The 17531-nt window shown below is 36.5% G+C and overlaps 1 long non-coding RNA gene across 1 annotated transcript in view; it reads left to right on the top strand.

Moving 5' to 3' along the window:
• Positions 1-17531, top strand: part of LOC145511114 (uncharacterized) — a 127541-nt gene that overhangs the window by 50904 nt on the left and 59106 nt on the right. Inside the window, exon 3 of the long non-coding RNA XR_014057515.1 lies at positions 6072-6192. This is a non-coding gene — a long non-coding RNA (uncharacterized LOC145511114). The remainder of the gene's footprint in view (positions 1-6071; positions 6193-17531) is intronic.

Here is a 17531-nt window from a genome sequence, read left to right as displayed (position 1 = left end):
TTTCCTAAATATCTTTCAGTAGTAAATCATGATGGTGGAAGATAAGAAGATCTTCTTGCCAGTTTCACTTCTGTTACCAACTGCATCCATTTTCGGTGAGTTGCTTATTGCAAAAGACTCACATGTCCATGCATATGTGTGTGTGTGTGTGCATACGTGCATGCACGCACACACAACATCAGTGGAAGAGTTTCTATTTTATTCAGTCAGAACAATTTCCAATACATCTTACCAGTGGAGGATGCCCATACCACAGAAGCAGATACTGTATATATCAGCTTCTCTACTTCTGTCACTTAGAATTCCTAATGTCAAGATGCTACTGATTTGTTAAATAGACACACATTTTTGAGCAAATTGTTTAAAAATCTGTTCATATGGAAAGTAGACTGGTGATTCCTAACCTGGAGGAAGTAGGGAGGTATGAAGAGTAACTGTTAATGGGTCTGAGGGTTTTTTATGGGGGACAAAATTTCCTAAAATTAGATTGAGGTGATGGTTGCTCAACCCCGTGAATATACTAAAGATCATTGAATCATATACTTTAAATGGGCAGACTATTTGCTATATGAAGCACAATGGCACCCCACTCCAGTACTCTTGCCTGGAAAATCCCATGGACAGAGGAGCCTGGTAGGCTACAGTCCATTGGGTCGCCAAGAGTCGGACACGACTGAGCAACTTCACTTTCACTTTTCCCTTTCATGCACTGGAGAAGGAAATGGCAATCCACTCCAGTATTCTTGCCTGGAGAATCCCAGGGATGGTGGAGCCTGGTGGGCTGCCGTCTAAACACGACTGAAGCGACTTAGCAGCAGCAGCAGCAAGCTGTTTTTAATAAAAGTCAAAATGCTAATAAACTGAACTGTAGAACCAAGGGAAACATTGTATCTGTTTAAAAGAAAGAAATAAAAAATCACATTAGAAAAAAAAAGATTCTACTGAGATACCGGCATCTACCTGGCATGCTGCGGTTCATGGGGTCGCAAAGAATCGAACACGATTGAGGGACTGAACTGACTGACTGACTGACTAACACAGGAAAAAGACCTACTAGATCTGAGATGCTTTAGTTTCATTGTGCCTCAGCCTTTTTACATTTAAAGCTTTTATATCTATTCAGGAAGAATTTAAACAAAGAATTTATGCCTTTAGAAGAAAGTATTCACCCTGTTTTGGAGCCAAACTCATAGCAAAATCATATCCTCTTCCAGGAGAGAAAGTGGAATTCCTCACTGCCCAGTTGCCTCTGAATAGTGTCTCTGCCTCTAGCCTTTCAGCGTCCTAGAAAGTCCATTTCCCAATAGAATTAATTTGGTTAAGGGCCTGTCAAATGAAAGATTCATATGAGCCTTCCCAGAAGCTATTTTTAAAAATATTTCAGGGGCAAGACCCAGTAGTATTGTTGGACTTTAACCATGGGAACATCTCTTAGAAATCCAGATTTGGTTAAAGATGCCCAATAAAAGTATTATTCTTTCCTACTGATAGGGTTTTACTCACTGAAAGGCAGAGGAAACAAAAAGTGGAGGTTTATTTCTTCGAATTTAATTCTAAATTATAAGAAATGAAGGATTAGGTGGATGTGACAAAGACCTTGGTGAAAAATAGCAGGTCATATTAGTTTCTAAATAGTTAACAATAAAGATAAGCACATTCAGACATGCCTTATACTTTAGTTCTGGGCATCTAATCTAAAAGTTAAGAGGAATGAGACCTATAAATCATGGCAGGCAAGTCAAAAAAAGCACCCTACTCCAAAAGAATAGTAAACCGTAAAGTGAAATTACAAAGGAAATGTGAAAGGGATAGATAAATACACCAACACACCTACCCAGAGTGTTGTTTTATGATCCTTTATCTTAAGACTGTATAGAATGGTCATATAAACAAGTATTAAAGCAACATGAAAGTATATTACAAACCCTAAAGAATAGATCCGTTCAGTTTAGTCGCTCAGTTGTGTCCGACTCTTTGAGACCCCGTGAATTGCATCACGCCAGGCCTCCCTGTCCATCACCAACTCCCGGAGTTTACTAAAACTCATGTCCATTGAGTCGGTGATGCCATCCAGCCATCTCATCCTCTGTCGTCCCCTTCTCCTCCTGCCCCCAATCCTTCCCAGCACCAGGGTCTTTTCCAATGAGTCAAAAGAATAGATCAAAAAGGCCAAAACCCAGGTTTAAGAAAAACTATAAAGAAAAAATGTATTTTAGCTGTGTGGCCACAAGAAAATATACAAGTAAGTGATAAAACACTGGATAGTTGCAAATGGAAGAGGAAAGAGATATTGGAGCTATATCTCTTACTCAACCAATACTCAGCTGAAACCTCATGTGTAATCATGACAGTAAAAAAAAAAAACAAAAAAAACTGCAACGTCATTATTATCAGTCCCATTTTTCACAGAGAAAACTGAAGGTTACAGAAGTTAGGCAATTTGCAGAGGTTTTATGACCATTAAAGGAGTTATTGGCATCAGATTTTCCTGACTCCAAAAATAACAAGAAAAAGTAAATTATTGACACCTCTATTATGTTCAATTTTAACTACCCAGGAAAATGGTCTTCAAACTGAAATGAAAAAATTATAGCTAAAGTGAAATTAAAATTTTAAATATACAAAAGTTAATGAAAGCCTACTTCCTTTGGAATAATCAATTGCTCAAATGGCATTACATCCTAGGCTATTGAAAGAATGTAGTGTTCTATAGATATATCTATTATAAAACTTACAAAATTTTGTTCCATTTGGCAGGAGTAGTTTGTCATTCACATGGGATTGTGTCTTCGTTGTGTAGTCTGTAACAAAACCAGTGCTGTTATATCCATCCATATTCTCAATTAATATGTGTCTCATCATGGAACTACTGTTTTGAAGTCAAGAAGAGCTCGAGACAAATTCGAAGTTTTAAACCTATGAATGCGCACTAACATTCAAAACTAGGAGAGAAACTAAGACGGTAACTACTACTTGAGCACTTACTGTGTGTCAGAGTAGTGCTTGGCACTTGACCCATATTGAGTCATTTAAGCCTTGCTTAATTGGTAGAAGGTTTTACATACTAGGAAACCAAAGTTAAAAAAATCTAAAAATTGTCAGACTGTAAATAGCTAGGAGCCACCAGATGGCCTGTATTTTAAACCCATGGGTGTAGTTGAAAGTGCATGCTGGAGTGTGCGTTGGTCAAATGATGTTGGAACGTGTTCCTTAATTGCTCTAAGCTTCACTTTCTCCTTTGCAAAATAGGAATAATGAGAAAACTCAGAGAAATGTGGCAATTATCTGTATCAGGAATACCCAAATTTTATATATAGCTGAATGATATGTCAATCCCAGTCTCCCAATTTATCGCTCCCTCTCTTTCCCTTTCCCCCTGGTCCAGTATTCTTGCCTGGGAAATCCCACAGACAGAGGAGCCTGGTGGGCTGCAGTCCCAGGGGATCACAAGAGAGTCAGACATGACTTAACACTTAAACACCACCAACAACCATAGGCTTGTTTTCTACATCTGTAATTCTATTTCTGTTTGTAAATAAGCCCAGTTATATTTTCTAACAAAAACCTATTCTACAGTACATGGAACTCTACGCAATACTCTGTAATGACTTACATGGGAAAAGAATCTAAAAGAGTGGTTATATGCATAACTAGTGCACTTTGCTGCACATCTGAAACTTACACAGCATTGTAAATCAACTATACGACAATAATTTTTTTTTAAAAAGTCAGAAGATGAACATTAAATAATTGGAATAATGATTTGGAAAGACATAAACAGGAAAGAATAAATTTGAATCATAACTAGTTAGTACTTATTAGGCCAAAAAAAAGAATACCAAAATTTGCATGACACTTAGCAAGTGCTCCATAATATAAATAGTATCAACGATCTACAATAATGAAAACAATGGCCTTATTAGGTAGTGTGAAATCATGTACTGCCAAGCCATTAATATTAATAGTGGTGCTTTTCCATTTGGCTGTTTGTTTTTTGGCTATTTGTTTTTCTGTATCCAGGAAACCCCAGAGACAAGGGGGCTTCTACCTCCACCTGCTTTCTAACCCTTCATCCTATAAGAACCCAGGGAGGGTCAAATAAGTGTTAAAATACCATGTGCCAAAGTTCTTCCAGTTTAGCAGATATGTTTGCTTCTGATGATGTTAGAAATTGTAAACCATTGCAGCTGAGTTTAGCAAGAAGTAATCTACATGGGGCAATGGGTCATGGCATACCCAAGCAGAACTTAAAACAGAAATTTGGTGTTAGGTAGGGCAAGGAGCTTTCTTTTACTCTGCATAAAAACAATCTTACTCTGCAGAAAAACTGTCAATCCACATGCGCAACTTTCCACAGAGGACAAAGCATTGCCAAACAAGCTCCACTAAGTATAGGCTATCTCACAAGCACAACCACAGGCCAAGAAATAAGCTCATTCTCACAGACCTCAAGTAAGGGAGATCAATTTCTAAGTAGTAAAGCAATCTAATGAATTCTTCCTCTTATTTCCATTTTTTTTTTTTTTTAATAGTGGACTAAGGCACTCATAATCAGGGTAAGTCTTTCCAAAAAGAGAAAACATCTTTTTGCTACTCTTGGACAGTGTAAAATAACCAAATACACCTGTAAAGTGAAGTGTCCCTGGAGAGTATGTCTCTGAGGGTCTTTGAGGGCACAGGCTTGGAGAATGTCAGCACTGCAATGATCAAAGAGAGACTTAGGGTGTGTAAGGTTCTTAGAGTCACTTGGTAGCAAAATTTAATTCATTTAAAAATGAAATACAGATTATATATAGTAAAATACAAGTATCTTATTTCATTGAATTTTGCCCATATATCTATACTTGTATAAACACACCCAGATCAAGACATAGACTGTTACTGTGGCCCCAGATAGTTTCCCTCTGTTATTCCCAGTCTATACCAACACCTCCAAGGAGGCGACCACTATTCTGATTTCCTCATCATAGATTAGTTCTGCATGCTTTGTAATTCATATACATGGGACCGTATGATACATAGTAATTTCTGTCTGGCTTTTTTTTTGACTCAGTACAATATTTTGACATTTTGACATATTTCTATTATAGAATGTATCAGGAGCTAATTATTATTATTTTGTTGTATGTTATTTGATTGCATGAATATACCATGATTCTTAAGAATCCATTCTCCAGTTAATGTTTCTAGTTGGGGGCTATTTAGGAATAAAGCGGCTTTGAATATTCTTGTAAAGTCATTTTATTGTCATGTGTATTCACATCTCTTGAGATGTGCCTCAGAGTGGAATTGTTGGGACACAGTGTCGATGAGATGTTGCTAGTGGTAAAAAATTCACCTGCCAATGCAAGGAGAGGCAGGTTCAATTCTTGAGTTCGGAATTTCCCCTGGGGGAGGAATGGCAACCTACTCCAGAATTCAGAGGAGCCTGGTGGGCTGCAGTTCATGGGGTTGCAAAGAGTCAGACACAACTGAGCATGCACATAAAAAAATGTAATAGGGCAGGTGAATGTGTAATATTATGGGAAACTTTAAGCAGGGGAGTGATATAATCTGATGTTTATAAATGGTCACACCGGTTGTTGAATTGAGAATAGAATTTAAGGGAGAGAAGGGTAGAAACAGGGAAACTGATTAGGAGGTGACTGTAGGAATTCAGTAGATGATGATGGTGATGGTTGTGAGCAATGGTCAGATTCTGGACACACTTTTGAAGGGAAAGATAATAGGACTTCTGAACTAATTGAATGTGGGTATGAAAAACAAAAGAGAACTTAAGGATGACTCCAGGGATTTTGCCTAAGCAGTTGGAAGAATGTAGTTGTTACCGAGATCAAAAGATGAACAAAGAACTGGGTTTTGGGTGGGAGGTGGGGGCTGACAGATGAAGGAATGGACAAGTTCTATTTCAGATGTGGGTCAGACATAACAGTTGTGCTGTTGAGTAGGTAATTGGGGATATAAACTTGGACCTCAGAAAACAGGTCCAAGTCAGAAATATTAATTTGTAACTGTTGGTAAAAAAAAATGTAAATAAAGTCAAAAGAGTGAATGAAATCTCTCTCATTTAGGGGGTGAGCATAGGCAGAGAATGGACCATAACCAAGGATTGATCATTGGACACTCAAATTCAAGAGGCTGAACAGAAAAGGAGGAAATTGTGAAGGTTATTGGGAAGGAATGACCAATGAGGTAGGAGGAAACCAGGATGAATGGAAGTGTTTAAGAAAAAAATGATAAAGTATGTCAAGTGTTCCTGATAATTAAATTAAGGAGAACACTGGGGGTTGACCACTGGGTTGTCACACTGGTAGGTCATTTGTGACCTTCATTAAAACAATAGGAATGTAGGAATACTGATTCTCTTTAGGAAAAGCCACTGCTGTAGAGATGTTTAACAACTTTTATAATATTTTGAACTTTGACACATGAGTGACTTTGAGTTTTATCAACTTTCAAGACGCCAAATTTGCTACACAGCTTCCAGTAAGGACTGCCTGCTGCAGCTCTTCAAAGTTGACCAGACAGTCTAGAGAAATAACTGTGACTGAGGCCAAAATGAGAAGGAAACAGCTATCAGTTTACGTTTATTTGACTTTTATTTTATGAGAGAAGGGAGAATTTCATTTCTAGAATATAATTTCTTACTGGAAAATTTATTACAGAAGTAAAAATTTTAGAGACCATCAGTCAACCAGTAGTGATATTTTAAAATGAAACTTTTAGTCAATTTTTACATAATAGTGTCAAGGACTATGATGTTATGTGTATTTTACAAATGATAAATAGAGGCACAGAGATGATAAGTTGTTTTCCCCAAGTCACATAGGTAGAAGAAGGAGCCAGCTGGCTCCAGGGCTCAAGCTCTAAAGCATTGTACTCAGATTTGACAGAAGGTCAAATTTGAATATTTGACTAGGCAGAAAGATACAAAAGATATGAAATTCCCAAGTAAGATCCCTGGCAGACCAAGATGCATATTTTCAAAGGAAATGTCAGAGAACTGGCTTCATTATTCTAAAATGATTTCCACAATGAATCTATAAAAGAGTCAAAAGAATTACAAAAGAGAGAGGAGTTTTCTAAAGTGGATTTCTTTATTTTTAATTTTTATTTTAAACTTCAAAATAAAAGTTGTATATATTTAAGATGTATAACATAATATACATGTAAACAGTGAAATAATAACTAGAGTTAGGATAATTGAAATATTATCTCCTCACTAAGTTTCTATATATTTTGAGATGTGAACACCAGAAATCTACCCTTTAAGAAAATTTCCAATATCCAATACAGTATTATTAACTATAGTCATCATGCTGTACATTAGATCTATAGGCTTATTGCATATCATCTTGCATAACTGCAACTTTCTACCCTTTGACCAAAGTCTCCCCGTTTCCCCAACCTCCCCAACCATGGAAACCACCATTCTAGTCTCTGCTTTTATGTATTTAACTTTTTTTTAGATTCCACAGATAAGTGAAATCATGCATATCTTTTTCTTTTTGTGTCTGGCTTATTTCACTTAGCATAATTTCTTCCAGGTTCATCCACATTGTTGCAAACAACAGGATCTCTTTCTTTAAAACTGGAACGTATATATATCTATATATCTATATATTGATATATAGATATATAGATACATATTCTTTATCCATTCATACATTAGTGGACACTTAGGTTGTTTCCATTTCTTGGCTACTGTGAACAATGCTGTTTTGAACAGAAGAATGCAGATAATCTCTTGGAGGTAATGATTTCATTTCTTTGGGGTATATACCCATAAGAGGGATTGCTAAATCAAATGGTGCTACATGCTAAGTTGCTTCAGTCATGTCTGACTATTTGCGACCTTATGAACTGTAGCCCATCAGGCTCTTCTGTCCATGGGATTCTCCAGGCAGGAATACTGGCATGGATTGTCATTTCCTTCTCCAGGGCATCCTCCTGATGCAGGGCTCAAACCCAGGTCTTCCTGCATTGCAGACACTTTTTTTTTTTTTTTTTGAGGAATTTCTATACTGCTTTCCATAGTAGCTCTACCAGTTTTCATTCCTACCAACAATGTATGTGCCACCTTTCTTCTCATCCTTACCCACACTGTTTATTTTTTTGACGATAGCCAATAAATATAAGACCTGAAACTAAAAATCTCCTAGAGAAAACATAGAGCATTGACAGCATAATTGGCAATTCATTTTTTTTTTGGATATAATACCAAAAACTCTGGCAACAAAAGTATAAACAAGTGGGAATACATCAAATTAAAACTTTCTGAATGGCAAAGAAAATAATCAACAAAATGAAATGCAATCCACAGATTGGAAAGAAATATTTGCAAGTCATACATATCTGATAAGCAGTTAATATCCAACATATATAAGGATCTGATACAATTCAGCAGCAAGAAAACAACCAAATTTTTAAAAATGAGCAAAGGACCTGAGTAAATATTTTCCAAAGAAGACATGCACACGGCCAACAGGTATATGAAAAGGTGCTCAACAACACTAATTATAAGGGAAATGCAAATCAAAACCACACTGAGATATCACTTCACACCTATTTAAGTGAGTTTCTCTAGAGAAAAATCTAATGTTTAACTATTAATCCTAAAGGTGAATGGTAGAGAGTACTGCTTCTTAACTCCAAACCTAGGGAATTGTAGCCTCAATGGAGCCACGTGAAAGATGGGTGTGTATTCCTTATATGGAGGGACCTGGTGCCTGATACACACGGGGCACCCAGGGTAGAGGTTTCATCTTGGAAGTGATCTCTCACATTCTGACAGCCAGTCACAGGTGAGGAACCCAGTGGGATCATTAGGCTCACGTTGTTTAAAAAGTGATATTTCTTAAGAGACTGCCCAGACAAAGTAAGAGGAGACTGGAACTTAGATATTCTGGAGAATACTCCAGGAGCAGAGCCAGAAGGGTTCTGAGGCCGCCCAGAAAGTCAGACAACCCCTCAGAAGTGGGAGGGAATCCATGACACATGTGAAAACTTATCCAATGATAAATAGAAGTGAGGGGGAAGCCAGTGAATACATTCTCTTCCCTCTGCCCTCAACTCTCATTTCTGAGTATCAGCAGTTCAAAGAAGTCCATCAGGAAAGTGACCTGGGTGCAAACATGTTAGGGTTTCATGCAAAGCTTGGAACAGGTTGATAAAAGAACTCACCACCTTCACTTGCTTTCCTTGTCTCCCAACCCATCGCTTCCCCTTTTCCTCTCACTCTTGTTCTCCTGGCACTGAATCCACCAGTAAAACCTGAGATAGAAAGCTTTGCCTCAGCCGATTTTCTATCAAAGATAGGCGGCGCCAGCATCACCTTGCTTGTGATCAGGAATGTCCAACAGGCACAGACCATTCAGAAACTCACTTACTGGCAGTTCTAAAGCTATACCCTTGAGGTTGCTTTCTCAGTAATCAAGCCAACATTTTAGTGTCCATTTTTCCATATTCTGTGTTTCTTACTCAATGGGTCTCAAAATCAGTAGGAAAAGGCATATAATTGATCTTCTCAAACCCCATAGCCTAGATTGTTGCCCTGCCTGCTTTCAAACACCACATATAACTCTCACTCTATGTAGAATCTACTTTATATTGTGAGCTATCCAAAGTCAGTGGCCCTGATTTAGATTTACCTGAATTCCTTACAATGTCTAATACAATATATTGAATATAGTAGCTGTGCAACTACTAAACTAAGTCAAAATCTCCCATTTTGCATAAAATCAAATAATTCATTTCAATGAAATAATCTTTAATATTTGATACCCACTTAAGAAGGCATGAAAGAATTAAGACCCCCAAAAAGGTGAAGACAATGGACAATAAACATCCTAAATCTTTTTTAAAATCTCCAGAGCTGGAATCTTTAACTAGAAAATTGGAAGAGAATATGCGTGTGTGTGCTCAGTCATGTCCGACTCTTTGCAACTCCATGAACTGTAGCCCAAGAGGCTCCTCTGTCCATGGAATTTTCCAGGCAAAAATACTGGAGTGGGGTGCCATTTCCTACTCCAAGGTATCTTCCCGACCTAGGGATCAGACGCTCAACTTGAGTTATTAGAGACAGGCAAATTAAAATGACAATGAGATATGACTACATACTTAGAATTGTTAAAATAATAATAGTAATAATAGCTGACAATACCAAGTAATCAGTTCAGTTCAGTTCATTTCAGTCTCTCAGTCGTGTCTGACTCTTGGCGACCCCATGGACTGCAGCACACCAGGCCTCCCTGTCCATCACCAACTCCCAGAGCTTACTCAAACTCATGTCCATTGAGTCAGTGATGCCATCCAACCATCAGCAAGCCGTAAGTTACCGGTGGGAAGGCAAAATACAGCAACTCTGTATAACATTTTAAAAGTTTCCCATAAAATTATACATTTACCGTATGATTCTGGCATCCCATTCCTAGATATTTACTTCAAAGAAATGAAAGTATAGGTATTAACAAAGACCTGTATAGAAATGTTCATAGCACCTTTATTTATAATAGCCCCAAAGCAGAAACAAACCACATTTCCATTAACAGGTGAATGTAGAAACAAATTGTGGTGCAATCATACAATGGAGTACTACTCTGCAAAGGAAACGAGAAGCTATTAATACACAGAAGAAAAATTATTCCTTCAGTAGGAACTTAACACATGGTGATGTTTATTCCATTGCCGTCCAGAAATCTGAAAAACTAAGTTTAGCGTAACAAATTGCAAATCTAAATAGCTGCAGTTGGTAGAAGCACTTTTCTTTGATAAGTAGTGGTAGTCAAAAGGATATAAAATACTTCTGTACCTCACTTTGTCCATCAGCACTCCATAAAATTCTATACCCAGAAATCCATTATTTTCCTCTTTAACACTACAGTCATGAATATGTCTTGACATGTTCATACAAACACATTGGCCTGTAAGAATGAAAGTGACTAATGACACTGACACAGCAATAACTGCCATTAAAATGATCTGGATTTGGGCTTTAAAATTACTATTTTTTTCACATACTATATTCAAAATTACCAATAAATGACAACTCACTCCAGTATTCTTGCCTGGGAAATCCCATGGACAGAGAAGCCTGGCGGGCTGCAGTCCATGGGGTCACAAAGAGTTGGACACAACTGAATGAATGAGCACCTCCATTTTCTCTAACAGGCAAAGGGTTTATTAACAGACTATTATCCTTGTGTCAACAGATTTTCTTCAGTTTGCTTTTCCTATTTTTCTATAACTAATTTTAGCATAATGCTCATTTTGTTTTCCTCACTCCATGAAAGTTAGATTAACCTTGAAAAATTGGTGCTGAAAGCCAGTGAATTATGTGATCTGAGAATCTGGTGTCAGCTTAGCTCCTTGTATTTGAAGCTTCACTTAATTAGCAGACTCAGAGTGGTGGGAACATTTATCATGAACCACTAAACAAAACTGTACAGAAACTGAATAGCTCATTTGTCTAAAATTATCACTTTCTGTGAAACAAAGTAGTTAATTAGCTAATCATTTGTTATGAATGATAAAAGTCACTTCTGCTTTTACTGTATTTGATAATAAACAGAAAGTTTCAGTACTTAAAGTTTATTCACTCTCTGGCAGCTTTCCTAAGTACCAAAAAATAGTCACATTTAAAGTGCCAAAGATTTCCTGGCAGTAGAAGTCAAATACTTCCAGTAAAGGTCTTATATAACTAGATTTTTATAGTAAATACACATCACTGGAGACAATTCATAATTTTAAAGCTGCAGGTGGCTCCAGAGATTATCTGATACACCTGTCTGGTTTCCCAGTGAGTCAACTGCAGCCCACATGGTTTGCAGCTTATCCAAACTGAACACCTGAGTTATTTTTCTCTGTATGCTATTCTATAACTTCTTAGTCTACTATCTGATTTAATAACTTATTAAATCAGTACCACAGAGGATGATAATAACTTAAGATATGATATATGTACTTTGATTATCCCCAAAATAGATGCATATGATGACAGATTGAAAAATAATTAACTCTCTTCGGTCTTCCAATATACACAATACAATATTAAAAATATAGTTACTATTTTCTGTAATGTTACCAAAATAGATTCAGGATTTTAATATCTAGTATCATCAGGCTCCTGAAAGAATCAATGCTCAACTCCTGGAGCCTTTAGCCAGATGGCATTCTTTAGTTGGCATTAGCATGTATAATGGTATTAGTTAAACAGAAGAACTAGGCATAATCACCTAGAGAAAAAAAATTAGATAAAACCATGATATTCTAACATTTAGAGTTTGTTGTTGCTGCTGGTTGGTTGCTAAGTTGTGTCCAGTTCTTCGCAACCCTGTGGACTGTAGCACACCAGGCTTCACTGTCCTTCACTATCTCCCAGAGTTTGCGCAGATACATGTCTATTGAGTTGGTGATGCTGTTGAACCATTTCATTCTCTGCCACTCTCTTCTCCTTTTCCCTTCAATTTTTTCCCAGTATCAGGGTCTTTTCAAATGAGTTAGCTCTTTGCATCAGGTGGCCAAAATATTGGAGCTTCAGCTTCATCATCAGTCTTTCCAATGAATGTTCAGGGTTGATTTCCTTTAGAATTGAGTGGTTTGATCTTGTGGTCTAAGGGACTCTCAAGAGTCTTCTCCAGCACCACAATTCAAAGCATCAATTCTTCAGCACTCAGCCTTCTTTACAGTCCAACTCTCACATCCATACATGACTACTGGTAAAATCAAGGCTGTGATCCATGAAGGGAATTTAGAGTTTGAGTGGAAAGAAATCAGCAGTAAGACTGAGAAATAGTAGCAGATAATGTGACAGTGAGAGTAAAATTTTGGGTATTTTCTCTCACACAAACAATAGATTAGCCATCAGGAAAATGCATATCAAGATCACAACTGAGATACCACTTCATATCCACTAGGATGGCTATAATAAAATACAGAAATAATAATAAGCATTAATGAAGCTGTGGAGAAATTGAAACCCTCATACGCTGCTTGTGAAAATTGTAAAATGGTTTGGCCATTTTGGGAGAGTCTGAAAGTGTCTCAAAATATTAGACCTATAGTTAGTTATTTTGTGACTAAGCAAAGCCATTCCTATATACCCCAGATAATTACTGGATGAATTATCTATATAGAAACTAAAGTCACAAAAATTAATGCAAGAGTGATGGGGAAGAAAGTAAGTGAGCCTTTAAAATCTTCGGATAATAAAGGGAGAGTGACCTAAAGATTGAGAGATAGTGGCAATAAGGAAAGAAAGTGACATAATTTGATGACAAGTTCTGCAAAGGATCTGCATCCTTTGGAAGTGGAGGGAGGAGAAATTATCTAGAAATGGCAATAGTAAGAAAACAAAACTCTGTTTTCCTTTGTAGGGCCTCAAGTTTTCCCAAAAATTTGCTAGTGGTATATTTTCATTTCTAGAGAAATACAAGAAAGGTTTGAGAAGTTACAAAGTGGGGTATTGAATAGTTTGGGATGATGATTTGGGTAATGATTAGTAATTGGAGCTGGACTTTGAAACTCAATGAAACAGGTAAACATGATGCTCTTCATCCTTACTTGACCATAAGATATCAGCTCAGATTGATTCTGTTGGGTGTTATGGGCCTCCTGTGCAAAACCCTACTCCTGCAGTTTGTAGTGAAACTCAAGTGAAATTAGACACATCTCTATATATTGGCAATGTGAGCGCAAAGTCTATAGGAAATCCTCCAAGATTATTTTTGTATCAATAAATCTCTTGATGAGACTCAGCAGTCTAAATAGGTTTTGTCAAGAATACTAAGAACGATTACTTCACTAAAATGCATGATTTTCCAAACATGTCTCAGTATAGGATTTTTCCACTGTATGATTAAAATCATAGGTTTACTTTAAAAAGATAAAATCTGAGATGTCCACATCAAAATAAAACATCATTTGAGGTATTAGTAGTCTCTACTGCTCCTCCTTCTTCTCTTGTTTTGCCACTTCTGCCACCTCTTTTTCTAACATTAAGCCTAAGAGCTAATTTCTAAGCAATCTGAAAAATCAAGATATGTTTTATTTTTCTTTTTTTAAAAAAAATCTACCTGGTAATATTTCTCTCTTTGGCACTTCCATGTAGATCATATTTTGAAGCTGGATAAAAATACTGATATATAAGTATTTACATTAAAGCTATCTTTTTAAGAATTAAAGTTATTGATAAATACCAGTCTTCAACAGAAAATACATTCTGAAAAGATTATTTAGTGTTTTTTGATAGCGTCTGGCTATTTCTAACCAACTCGACTTGAATAAACATGGACAATATGCCAAGAAAAAGAGTGGGAGTTAAGAAAATGTATTTGAATGAAATACAATATCTGACTTTCTAAGACTAATAACCTAAGACTTTCTAGCATCAGGGGCAGAGAGCAGATGATTTATAATGAAAATAGCTTTGACTCAAAGTAAGTATTTCTCATCGGCAACTAGAGATCCATTAAGAAGTCATTAACCACGGTTAGTTTCTCCATCCTAATTTCAGCTGCCTCATGGTTTGACAGCTGACTATTGACAACAGTTACTTACAACAGAAAAAAATATCAAGATTGATTTTTGAGGCAAGTAAACAAAGAAAATTTTATAATTTTATATTATTCATCTGAAAGACAAATAAAAAGAATCTATCTCCTAACTGAAAATATTTTAAAAGATTTCCAAATTGTGGAACTGAGAAGTAGTCTCCTTTATGGCATAAGGAAATAATCTGCCCCTAGTGTCAAATAAATTTGAATAAAACTAGATATTTTTCTTTGGTTTTATGAATAATTGCACCTATTTGCCCTTGCTTATTCTATTTTTGCCTACTTTATAAAACTGAGTGTTCTATGACACATTTGCTATAGAAATTGTGATGGAATTTTAAGGACAAAGAGTTGTACAGGATTTTGCATTTCTCTTTTATCTTTCAAAATTGTCATTATAACTCTCCACATATGGTAGATACTTAACAAGCACCACGGACTGCTAAAACAATCTGAGTTTTATTAGTTGGGGATATTATCCAAAATCATTGCTATTAAATCAATTCAACTCAACATATATTTATCAGAATCTTCTCCATACCAGGCACATCAGGGATGAAGATACATGAGGTCCTTGTATTTTCTAGGTGCTTACATTCTAGTTGGGGGAAAGCTAATTAGTAAACAAACAAAAAAATATTATTTCCTATTGTGATATGTATCAGGTTGGAAACAAAGTGATGGGAATAAGCAGTGTAGGTTACCAGATACAGTAATAAAGAAAGGCTCCTTTAACCAGGGGATAAAGGTGGGAGTGGGATAAATTGAGACATTGGATTGACATATACACACTACTGTATATAAAACAGAGCACAGCACTCCACTTCAGTATTCTTGCCTGGAGAATGCTATGGACAGAGTGGCCTGATGGGGCTACAGTTCATGGAGTCACAGAGTTGGACACGACTGAGTGACTTTCACTTTCACTAAGAACCTTCTGTATAGCACAGGAAAATCTACTCAGCGCTGCATAATGGCTTATATGAGAATAGACCCTATTAACAAAAAAACGTGGAGATGTACATGTATAACTGACTCACTTTGCTGTACAACTGAAACTAACACACATTGTAAATCAATTATACCCCAATATATTTGCTCAAAGAAGACTCCTTGGAAAAAGTACTATCTGAACAGCCATTTGACTGAAGTAGAATAAGAAAAGAAAATATATTGGGGAAGAGTAGTCTGACAGGAACAGCAACTGCCAAGGGATGGAATCCCCAGGTTTGAGAAACAGAAAGGTAGCTAATTGCCAGATCATTGTGAACAAGAGATATAATTTAAAAAGGATGAGTAAGTTAGGTAAGGATATAATCACATAGAGCCTTGAGAACAATATTAGGGAGTTTTAGATTTGTTTAATTTGTGATATGAAACCATTGCTTGTGTTTTGAGCAGGGGAATGGCATGATATGGTTTATATTTAAAGTAGATCATCCTAATTTTTGTATGAAAAATAGACAACAGGGAAAGCAGAATCAAAGAGACCAAATGATAAATGACTGCAGTACACTAGGCAGGATGAGATGACTTAGATTAGCCTGGAACTGGGTCAGGGGTGATGAGAAGCAAATCCAAGCTAAATATCCGGAAATTAGCAGTGATAGGGTTTTATAACTGGAATATCTTACCAGTTGGTATGAGATGGATTGAGAAGACCAAGTATAACTTCAGCCTGAAAAAAAAAAAACCAAAAACTGATGAAAAGAAGATCGTGATTGAAAAAAGAAAATATTTTTCTCAAAAGTAAGAATTTACCACTGGGTTGGGGGGCGTGGTGGGGAACCATTGTCAACATCAACCAGTAGTTTAGTTGTTTGGGAAATATCACTTAGTACATTTTTTGAGCCTCTAACTTGTCAGATAAAGTACTATGTTAGGCCCTCGTAGACAGATGTAAGTGAAGCATAACTTACTTCGGTTCATATATAATTCATAAGATAGTCCCAAACTGTGATTTCTTTTAGAAGATTGAGATCTTTGTCTTTGGTTTAGATAAAAATCAGAAATAGGAGCAATACTGCCTCAATCTTCTAACACAACTTCCCTAAGTCTTAGCTGGTTACTTGTTTTCTGGACTTTTCCAGTAATAGCAAGTACACAGAGAGTTATTTAGCTTTGAATAAAAAGTCCAACATAAACATATCTATGAACTGTTCTCTTTATAGTTCATTGATATAAATTACTGGTTTCTATACTCTACTGCCTAATCCCCAGTCTGGTAAAAAGGAAAGGAAATAATGAAGAAAGAAAGTTATCTATAATCTGTTCCATCTCTTTTTTTGACAATTGTCTATTCAGCATTGGATGGGTGGATGATCTTGTATATAATTCTCTATATAGTATGGAGAGCTAGGTAATAGAGAAAACAAGAGTAATCTAGTTGCAGAACAAAACTGTGTCACTGAAAAAAAATTCCCTAAATAGGTTTCAATCTTCATTAAAGAAAAGAGGCTGACTCCGAAAAATGTCAATTCACCTCTGAGGTTGCAAACGAGGCCCTTTGGCTAAATTCAATCTAGAGGCATGTTCTGCTTAGCTCTCTAAGTGTTTCTTTTTAATAATTTGTAATATGTTGCTGATATTTGGCAGTCAAAAAAGTTTACATCTTTTCCTTTAAAATAAAAAAATAAAAACAAAACAAAAACTGACAATACTCGAGAAAAGATCTTTATTCCTGTAAGACAGCTGGCAGGACCTAATTAAATACCATGCCTTCAAATTTAGCATTTTGCCAAATTCCTAGGTACTGTTGTCTTCCAATTATTTAGATCAAGAGTTAGTTTTAAGTTGTCCAAATCGAAGCTGATGCACTCATCTGATTTTGCTTTGCTAACACTCTTACGACTCTTTGCAGCCGCACGGACTCTAGCCCACCAGGCTCCTCTGTCCATGGGATTTCCCAGGCAAGAATACTGGAGTGGGTTGCTATGCAACCTCAGATATGCAGATGACACCACCCTTATGGCAGAAAGT

Source organism: Giraffa tippelskirchi, chromosome 6 (assembly GCF_054371585.1).
Source record: "Giraffa tippelskirchi isolate mGirTip1 chromosome 6, T2T-mGirTip1v1.2.pri, whole genome shotgun sequence".
NCBI classification, from domain to species: domain Eukaryota; kingdom Metazoa; phylum Chordata; class Mammalia; order Artiodactyla; family Giraffidae; genus Giraffa; species Giraffa tippelskirchi.
The sequence above is the reverse complement of the archived record's forward strand: the minus strand, read 5'-3'. Positions and strand labels throughout refer to the sequence as shown.